Source organism: Anopheles darlingi, chromosome 3, assembly GCF_943734745.1.
Source record: "Anopheles darlingi chromosome 3, idAnoDarlMG_H_01, whole genome shotgun sequence".
In the NCBI taxonomy this organism is placed as follows: Eukaryota; Metazoa; Arthropoda; class Insecta; order Diptera; family Culicidae; genus Anopheles; species Anopheles darlingi.
The window spans coordinates 32,575,852-32,586,202 of record NC_064875.1 but is presented as its reverse complement, the minus strand read 5'-3'; positions in this window follow the sequence as shown (position 1 = coordinate 32,586,202).

The window sequence follows — 10,351 nt, the reverse complement described above, 5'->3', positions numbered from 1 at the left end:
TAGCTATTCCGATTTTCTTCAAGATATAAAAGATTGAGAATAATTAAGTGATGTGGTAAGCAAATATTGCGTTTATATCCAATTGGCGTGCGTTGTAAAATCCGAATCGTATCATTTTCATTGTAAAGGATGTTCCGGATTTTTGATGATATGCGCTTTAGTTGAAATTGTATAACTCATCGGTTTGGATAATATCTCAAATATGTATGGCAAGGTATAACCGGGAAAAGGTAAATGTTTTGTAATTTTTAAATATTGATAGAAATCGTGTATAATCATGTGAAACATTAGCGTGGCTTTGTAATTGCTTACCATTCGCTAGTTCGTGAAAAAAAAAGATGGTGGACCATTTGCCAGTGTTGGACAAAAGCAATAGATGCGGTAAGTGGACTTTGGATAGGCTTTAGTCAAGGATCTATTGTTAATTGCTTGTTCTTGTACGTTTCTCTCAGATCTAGAACGTGTCTGGTTGTTCTTGTTTCGTGCCTCAACATTTACCAAATTCGCATCTAATAATAATTTTAATTATGTGATAAATATTTTTGTGAACTTTATTTTAGGTAATGAACAATTCGATGAAATTTACAAAAGTTCTAGAAGATGTTTGGACTAGCGCTCTAGCTGCAGTGTTGGCGTAATCCAGAAAATGCAGGTGCGTCGTTTTTGTTCATTTACCGTTGATATTATCATTTAAATTTCTTAATTCAGTTCGCAATCGGTGGTCTGATCGAAGGTGCATGTTTAAAAAAAATTATCAAGCATATGATACGATGAAACGATGTTGGATATGATTTCTCTACCTAACTGGTTATCACTAAGCAGTGGTGCCTGTCCTGTCCGACTGGACAGGGATCGCAGTTTGGCGGATTCTTGCAGTCTTTGGCAAGATGCCCATCAGCGCAACATCTTCTGTATTTATTGGCTCGATCCACCCCTTCGCAGCCGCTCTTGTGGTGACCCATTTCCCAGCATTCCATCCCAATTTTAGAATCCCAGCCTTCGCCCCAGTCTCTTGGCCTCAGCCTCTGGCAGGAAGATTTCGACCAGCTTAGTGCGCTGGTAAGAATCACGAAGCTTGACGGCAGATGGTTCCTTCAGCTTCAGCAGATGGCATACTACGTCCTGCTCCTGCTTTTCGGTTGCTGACTGATTGAGCCCGCTACACTGCACAGTCCTCTTCTGAGAGAGAGCAATTACAATATCCTCTTTGCCAAGGACTTCTCACAATATCGGTGAATTCTGCGCTCCTGGCGTGCGAACGCAAGTGCAGAAACATGCCTCCGTTAGCCAAACGAGTAACGGTCTTGACACGTTTATCCACGTTGTTGGTGGCGCTACACCACTCGAAAGCCCTCATCACCAGTCTCAGGCAAATGATCCTCCTCCTCCTTGCGCTCCCTTTGGCTGGAGGAAACATCCCCTGGCGAACTCCTCTGTCTCTTCTCGCTACCTACTGAGGTTTTCTTCTCCGGCAAATTCTCCTGCAGTTTGCCTGCAAATGATACACGTTTTTTTCGTTGCGGGATGCTCAATAGCCAACGCAGCCAGGCAAATTCCAGTTGGACGCCACTCTTTTTTTCCCGGACGAGTGTCAGGATGCTGTCGGCTCCCCTTATAGCAACTTCTGCCGATTTTTCCGGCGATCATGCTGTCCTGCGGTTGGTTTGGTGATCGCGGGGTCTTCGCGCTCCTAGCAAACGGCGGAGCTGTCGTTGGGATGCTATTCACTTCAGTGATGGCCTGGTGTCACACCTAGGGGCATATTATTTCTTGAGTAATTTAAAAAAAACTACAGAGCACGAAGTTTGTGCGTCTTTTTGTTTTGGAACTCACTCGAATGTGGTCATGGTATTTCTTGAGAGGGCTTTCAAGCGCTGACTTCCAGCCCGAAGATGCAATACAATATGATTGGTGAAGCTCGAGCTGGTCATAATCCTCACAATCGCCCACATTTTGAGAAATTGGGTATACAAAGATTTTCAATCATTTTTGATAATAAATAAGCTATATGCAATGGGAGGTAAGCTTATGTAATGTTCAATAGCCATACAAAATGGTTCATGTAAACCATCTACCAAAGTAATGTTCAGAAATTCATTTACATCTATTTCCACTGGCAATCGAGAGCTAGCGCTGTAACATCTGGCGTCCTCCCTTAGCAGCATGCAAATGGGCGTCATCCCGGATGATCCTTGGACCGCTGTGGTTGCGCATCGCGAAACGTATCGGTCGATCTGCTTTTTTCTCCGCCACGCACATGACGTGTACTGTCCAGCTCAACGTTTTGTGGAACGTCCGTCACGCCGAAGTACTTCATCGTTGGTGTGATGAGCAGCCGCTTCTCTAGAAGGGGGTAGCTGACTATGTGCCCCTTCGGTGTCCTCGTGAAGACGACCATCTCCGTCTTATCCGGGCGTGCTCTTGTCCGTTCTGGTCCAACCAGTCATGCACGGCGGTGATCGCCGTCTTTGCGGACCGACTGGTCATTGTCCCTTTGAGTGTGCCCCGGATACGTGATAAGTACGTCATCCGCGTATGCGTATATTTTGGTATTCCTCGGGAAAGCCACCCGAAGAAGCACTCCGTCGTACACGACATTCCACAGCGTTGTGCCAGTAGAATCGATCGCTGCGGCACACTAGCTGTCACAGCTCGTCGCTTCAGCCCTGTCCCTGTTTCGTACACTAGCTCCCGCTGATGGAAGTAGTTGCCCAGTGAAGCTCTACAAGTTGCGACGGTACTCGTTCCTCGACGAGAGCCTTTGCGATTGCCGATCATCCCGCTGAGTTGAAGGAGGTCTTGATGTCCTGTGCGACAGCGGACGCAGCATCGGAAGTCGGCTACATCGTCGCAGCCTGGTGTGAGGACATCTCTGGTTTCATCCTTGAAACCGACTTCACACTTAAACGTATCTATCATATTAAGTACAACATTTAGCTGCTTTAACAACGAACCACCAAATGATTGGTTTCTTTTTCTTATTGCCGCCAAACACACTTGTTTCAGAACCTTTCGCATTTCGTCGCCATCAAAGTGTCGGGTCGAAACATTTTGTGGTTGTTGTGGTCAAATGGTTTGATTGCAAAGTAGTAATTATGCAAACCTTGTGTATATTTGTAACCATGCTTTTCCTCATCTCCTTTAACCCGTTTGATCCCAGCCCATGAACGTACGGCTAGTAGATTCCTGCCGCTTATTCCTTTATCGTAATGCTTGTAGGAGCTCTGCCGATTAATTGAAGTACCCGTCAATGCGATTGTTCGCAATTTCGGCTATCATCCTCTTGTTATTTATCTTTAATTCCTGAAGTTACAAGCAATGTCCTGGCTTGGAGCTTTCCAGATCTAGTAAAAGAATCTAACCTTAACCTTAACTTAATTATGACGTACATAATAACTAAACTAGACTATCTTCTAGTCTAACTAGGGTATCTTCTGAAAATTTTTTAGTCTATCGACTCTTAATTACCATTTAACTCTACAAATATTTATGTCAAATCTATTGTATTGTGTTGCTCAACGCATTTGATCTTTCGGTTATTTTTCTTTTTCAAACTGATGTTTTAAGAATTTCCGGTGAAAAAAAATGTTTTAATAACGGTTCTATGAATTGTTTTAGTGTTCCTATTCTTCATTGACTTCCTGATACTTTTTGAGAAATTTTATCAAAAATGTTTACGTTTAGCAAATGTTTCGAATGTTTCGAATGCACATTAACTCGCTGTTGGGAGGCGGCATGTATGGTTTGGTACAGGGCTCAGACTTGGTTCTATGTCGGCACCACGAACCTGATCTGCTCTACAATGATCTTCTAGAGAAAAACTCTTCGGCATTGGACTGTAATATGTGCCACTATTAATGACAAACTATTGAACTATTAATGCCGTCCTTGGTAAGCAACCACTTGTTGCCATACGTTGTTTTTAGTATAAAACACTGACGGATGTGTATTGTAATAACGGTTTCATTACCCTGCTTTTCGACTGTCCCGATGTGTGGGTATATGGGCTTTGGTTGAGGTACGAATTTTATATGAGAGATAAATGTTAGTGGAGCTGTTTTGTGATGAGTGATAATTTTATCTCCATGTTAGGTACAACCGCTCGTACATATCGGTAGAAATTGTTTACAGTGGGTCGTAGATATCGGCGAGTTCATCGTCCACATGCAGCATGTTGTGCGTGTTGAGGAATATTTCCGGAATGGAATAGACGACTTGATCAAGCAGCAACCGCTGTACTGTTTCCCGGTGTTCCGCGTAATTTTACGCCGTGAACATAGTGATAACAGCGTTTAGTTGTTTGATAGTTTTCAAGTCCTCGGGCTTCAATGTACGACTTAAAATAAACAGAAGAGCTATGCGGAGAAATCCAAAATCCTCGGCCCATCAATCGTCCAGATTTAGATGCTTTTGAAATGTGTTACGAATTGCTGCGTTGTGGGTGATAAATGTATGACTTCGGCCATACGTTCATCGAATTGCATATGTTCGAGTCTAATTTCAATTTTGTCTGCGCTGCTTTAGCAAAGTTTGCATAGCCCCAAGATAAAACAAATGCCTTTGGTCGGATACTGTTATTTGTTTTGCAGGGTTAATGTTCTTTAGGTGCATAAGCGGCGAGCCATTGCCATGCTGCTAAAACCATCGACAATTAACGATACTATTTATGTTGGCTTTGGGTGGGGTGTAACCATAATATGCTCCAAACTTAAGCGGGTCAAGGTGTGTCGCTTCTCGGACGTAGTCCATGATTACCCATACTAGATGTGGTGTCTGTATTTGAATTCCATCAAAATGGAGTGTAACATGGATGTACTTTAACTCTGTCTCGTATATTAGGACTTCTTCCAACGTCGTTAGCAAGTCTGTTCGCGTAGAATAAATTGAAATACATATAGATTTAATATGATTAATGGATAAATATGATGTAGAAGGATATTAGAAATTCGAACAATCTTTTCGTATTATTGCGCCTGTTCGAACTTCCGTTTAGCAAAGACTTTTATCGAACTCGAATCGAATTTGTTTTGCTCGATATGTTACTAACACGAGCCTACAATGACCAGGAGGAACTGTGCTCCAGAACTCGGTGCAAGCTGCCTCTTCCTTCCTTAAGTATACAAATTTATTCATTCCGGTTATGTTTCTTTTTCAAATTGTTTTTTATAATTTCCGGCGAAAAAATAATTTTCAAAACTGGATTGTGGATTGTGTTAGGGTTCCTATCATTGATTCTCTTCCTGATAATTTTTGAAAAATTAAATCGATGATGTTGCTGTTTCTAATATTACCAGAGCACTTGACGATTATATTGTTAATTTATATAGTTCTTCCGTCTGCTTTACGGCTGTATTTCTGTTGTTGTGTTGCTGGTGATTGTGGCGATCATCGAAGCACTGGACAAATTTGGAAACTCCTTCGATGTTTCTTTGTCGTCAGCACAGTTCAGGCATTCCGACGGACGACAGCAAAGCATTTCTTTCATCAACAGATTCCTTTAATTTTTCTATTGTATGTTGTAGCCTTATTTCCAGGTCCTTCACCTGCAGGGAGAAGCGAAAATCATTAGGGACTTTTTTTGAAGTTGCTGGAGTTAGTAGTTGCTTCTTTTTTTTGCTGTTAGCAGAAAGTATTTTGCAGAATCTTGCTTTTTTTACAGTAATTCATTCAATTAAAAAATCGATTCGTAGGAATCACAAGCAATGGTTACTTTAAACATACTGATGAAAATCTTAAGAAAAATTGTGCAAAATAATTGTTAAAAGTCCTTTGAAGTAGAACGGATAAGGCTTTTACTTAGCCTTATCTACCGGTGGTAACACAAGAATATGGCCTAGAGTTAATCTGTTGGTTCGATGGAATCGATTCTAGACAAACTGATGACAATGTCTAATAGCCACCATAAAATCATGTGGTAATCTTTTTTGTCGGTGTTATGAGCTGTTGTGAACATGGTACGCTTTTAACACCTGTCTGCAATGTTTGAGCATACTATCAGTGAAATATTAATGACCATTGTAGACTTGAACTTTACTGATGGTTACCACAAACAACGCGCCATCAAGTCAAACTTCCTCACTCTACGCAACATCCTGTGGCAAGCAACAGGAGTAGACCATGGCTATTGCAATGGGGAGGACCTAATGTGTACCACCACCACTTAATGTGTTTGGCTAAGATGAGAATTCGGTTGATCAGGATGGATCACGAACTTCGATCTTGCTAAGAGAGCATAAAACCTGCATTCTGATTTAGTTCCAGGTGGCAGATATGCAAAAGTGATTTCATCTCTTGTGACTGTTCGCTACGCTCATCTCAAACTTTACTGTCCTGTCCTTGTCTCTTAGTTTCTCATCGCACAACTGTCACTTCTCTATTTTTGTAATTGGGTAACACTCTCCTGACATTAACTCCGCCGGTGGGATTTTGGTCACGTGGTGCGGTCATGAGTTCTATGCTGCTACAGTATCCACTAATGCCTCTTTTCAGTTCTGCTTCTTTAACTTTGCTATGGCCATGTTTAGCCCTTGCATGCTGCGTTCTACCAATCCATTCTTCGTTGGGTTCAGTGGTGCACTATATATTTAATACTCTACTTTCCTTGCAACAACTCATGTTGCTCCGCGCTACTAAAAAGTGGTCCGCTATGAAAACGTTTCATTGTCCTGTGTGTGTTGAAGCTATTAAAAACTCGTAGGCGTAGGGCTTTCTTCACCGCGCCCGTGTGGCTTTTCTCGGTATCGATTTCGCCATCAGAAACCTGGAGATGTTGTCCGTTAGCACCACAACTTAATGGTTCTGATGACGATGACCAATCCAGGTCCGTCAGCGTAATCGGTGGAGGATGGCTGTACGCAGCAAAACCACGGATGGATGCAAAACCACACAGTTTCAGGATATCTGCCCGCCCCGGTTCGAACCACCACAGCGATACCACACACCACGCACCCACACCCAAGGGTCATCCGCGGCGAGCCGTTCAGTCCGCGCCGCAAGCTCCGCTGGCAAATTATCGGATCTGTGCTTTTGATATTATAGAAATATTCAATTACTCTGGTAGTTGACGACAACCGATAGCGAAGCGGCATTTACTTAAGTTTTTTTTCTCCAAATTTAGTTAAGGGCATAGTTGGGTTAGCTTCCTTTTTTCGCAGCATTGCCCCAAACTCTGGATAGAGCCAAGTTTTCGCGCAGATTCTCGTGCCAAATGAATAAGAATTCGCCCATGGTTGGAAGTATCTTCTAAATATTTTTTTATTCTATCGACACTTAAACTACTATTAAACTCTTTAAGAATATTTATGTACAAATCGATTGGATACAAATTTATTCATTCCAGTTATGTTTCTTTTTCAAATTGTTTTTTATAATTTCCGGCGAAAAAATAAAAGAAGCGGCATTTACTTAAGTTTTTTTTCTCCAAATTTAGTTAAGGGCATAGTTGGGTTAGCTTCCTTTTTTCGCAGCATTGCCCCAAACTCTGGATAGAGCCAAGTTTTCGCGCAGATTCTCGTGCCAAATGAATAAGAATTCGCCCATGGTTGGAAGTATCTTCTAAATATTTTTTTATTCTATCGACACTTAAACTACTATTAAACTCTTTAAGAATATTTATGTACAAATCGATTGGATACAAATATATTCATTCCGGTTATGTTTCTTTTTCAAATTGTTTTTTATAATTTCCGGCGAAAAATAAAAGAAGCGGCATTTACTTAAGTTTTTTTTCTCCAAATTTAGTTAAGGGCATAGTTTGGTTAGCTTCCTTTTTTCGCAGCATTGCCCCAAACTCTGGATAGAGCCAAGTTTTCGCGCAGATTCTCGTGCCAAATGAATAAGAATTCGCCCATGGTTGGAAGTATCTTCTAAATATTTTTTTATTCTATCGACACTTAAACTACTATTAAACTCTTTAAGAATATTTATGTACAAATCGATTGGATACAAATTTATTCATTCCGGTTATGTTTCTTTTTCAAATTGTTTTTTATAATTTCCGGCGAAAAAATAAAAGAAGCGGCATTTACTTAAGTTTTTTTTCTCCAAATTTAGTTAAGGGCATAGTTGGGTTAGCTTCCTTTTTTCGCAGCATTGCCCCAAACTCTGGATAGAGCCAAGTTTTCGCGCAGATTCTCGTGCCAAATGAATAAGAATTCGCCCATGGTTGGAAGTATCTTCTAAATATTTTTTTATTCTATCGACACTTAAACTACTATTAAACTCTTTAAGAATATTTATGTACAAATCGATTGGATACAAATTTATTCATTCCGGTTATGTTTCTTTTTCAAATTGTTTTTTATAATTTCCGGCGAAAAAATAAAAGAAGCGGCATTTACTTAAGTTTTTTTTCTCCAAATTTAGTTAAGGGCATAGTTGGGTTAGCTTCCTTTTTTCGCAGCATTGCCCCAAACTCTGGATAGAGCCAAGTTTTCGCGCAGATTCTCGTGCCAAATGAATAAGAATTCGCCGATGGTTAGCGGTTCATTCTGCGATCGAACTGTTGCAGAGGACACTGGTTTAAATACTGTGCAGTATTCTTTTATAAACAGCTTGTCTGCCTCAGTACTATTTGTATTTTTTGTTTTGTAAAACTATTGTGAAAGTTTGTTGTTATAGTTTTGGTAATTGTGCGGGGATGACAGATTACGCTTCAAAATATTCCCCCAAAATCCGGGCGTTCTCTCCCAATTCGGCTTATGGAGCGTGTCTCCTCTTAGCCAATCAACGATCGACGATGGATCGATGGACTTTTGCACCTTTTCCTGTGCACTTGTCACTCTCGTACAGGATTCTAGAACCGTAACGGCGTTTTAGTTCATAGCAAGCCGTTCGTCTCCGGAATTACCACTTGTTCGATGGTGTCAGTGCCAGTATTTCTTCGCTGATAATATTAATGCTGGCCTCTATTAGGCACAATTTATCATGGGGTTCCCTTGCGTTACTGAACTCCGTGGGTCTAATCTTTTTTGCCCTATTCTTGATGCTGCATACGCTATGTTTTCGTCTTCCGAAACGTGTTCGAATACATAGTTGATACGGTTACATTCTTAAGAACAACCACCCTTCCGCTCTTCACATAATGCTCTTCCCCATATTCGTTCCAATGAAAAGAGCCACTCGACGCCGGTTCGGTTCGCTTAGGTCCTCCGCGCCCTGTGTGTCCATCCGGAAGGCCTAGAAGAAGGGAAAGTTTGTTGTAATAGTTTTGGTAATTGTGCGGGGATGACAGATTACGCTACAAAATATTCCCCCAAAATCCGGCCGTTCTCTCCCAATTCGACTTATGGAGCGTGTCTCCTCTTAGCCAATCAACGATCGACGATGGATCGATGGACTTTTGCACCTTTTCCTGTGCACTTGTCCCTCTCGTACAGAATGCTAGAACCGTAACGGCGTTCTAGTTCATAGCAAGCCGTTCGTCTCCGGAACTACCAAGTGTTCGATGGTGTCAGTGGCAGTATTTCTTCGCTGATAATATTAATGCTGGCCTCTATTAGGCACAATTTATCATGGGGTTCCCTTGCGCTACTGAACTCCGTGGGTCTAATCTTTTTTTGCCCTATTCTTGATGCTGCATACGCTATATTTTCTTCTTCCGAAACGTGTTCGAATACATAGTTGATACGGTTACATTCTTAAGAACAACCACCCTTCCGCTCTTCACATAATGCTCTTCCCCATATTCGTTCTCTGCTTTTCTTTGATCATAAACATGCCTAACTATACACGGCCCTTCATTCATGATTCCACCACCTCTACCATTCGCTCCGTGTTAATTCTCATTTCCTCATCTTAATGTGGTACATTGGAATGGTTATGTCGTGCTCTCCGTGCTTTAATAGCAATTTCGCAAAATATGCAAATCATACAAAATTACAAATAGAATTTCCAATGAAAAGAGCCACTCGACGCCGGTTCGGTTCGCTTAGGTCCTCCGCGCCCTGTGTGTCCATCCGGAAGGCCTAGAAGAAGAGAAAGTTTGTTGTAATAGTTTTGGTAATTGTGCGGGGATGACAGATTACGCTACAAAATATTCCCCCAAAATCCGGCCGTTCTCTCCCAATTCGACTTATGGAGCGTGTCTCCTCTTAGCCAATCAACGATCGACGATGGATCGATGGACTTTTGCACCTTTTCCTGTGCACTTGTCCCTCTCGTACAGAATGCTAGAACCGTAACGGCGTTCTAGTTCATAGCAAGCCGTTCGTCTCCGGAACTACCAAGTGTTCGATGGTGTCAGTGGCAGTATTTCTTCGCTGATAATATTAATGCTGGCCTCTATTAGGCACAATTTATCATGGGGTTCCCTTGCGCTACTGAACTCCGTGGGTCTAATCTTTTTTTGCCC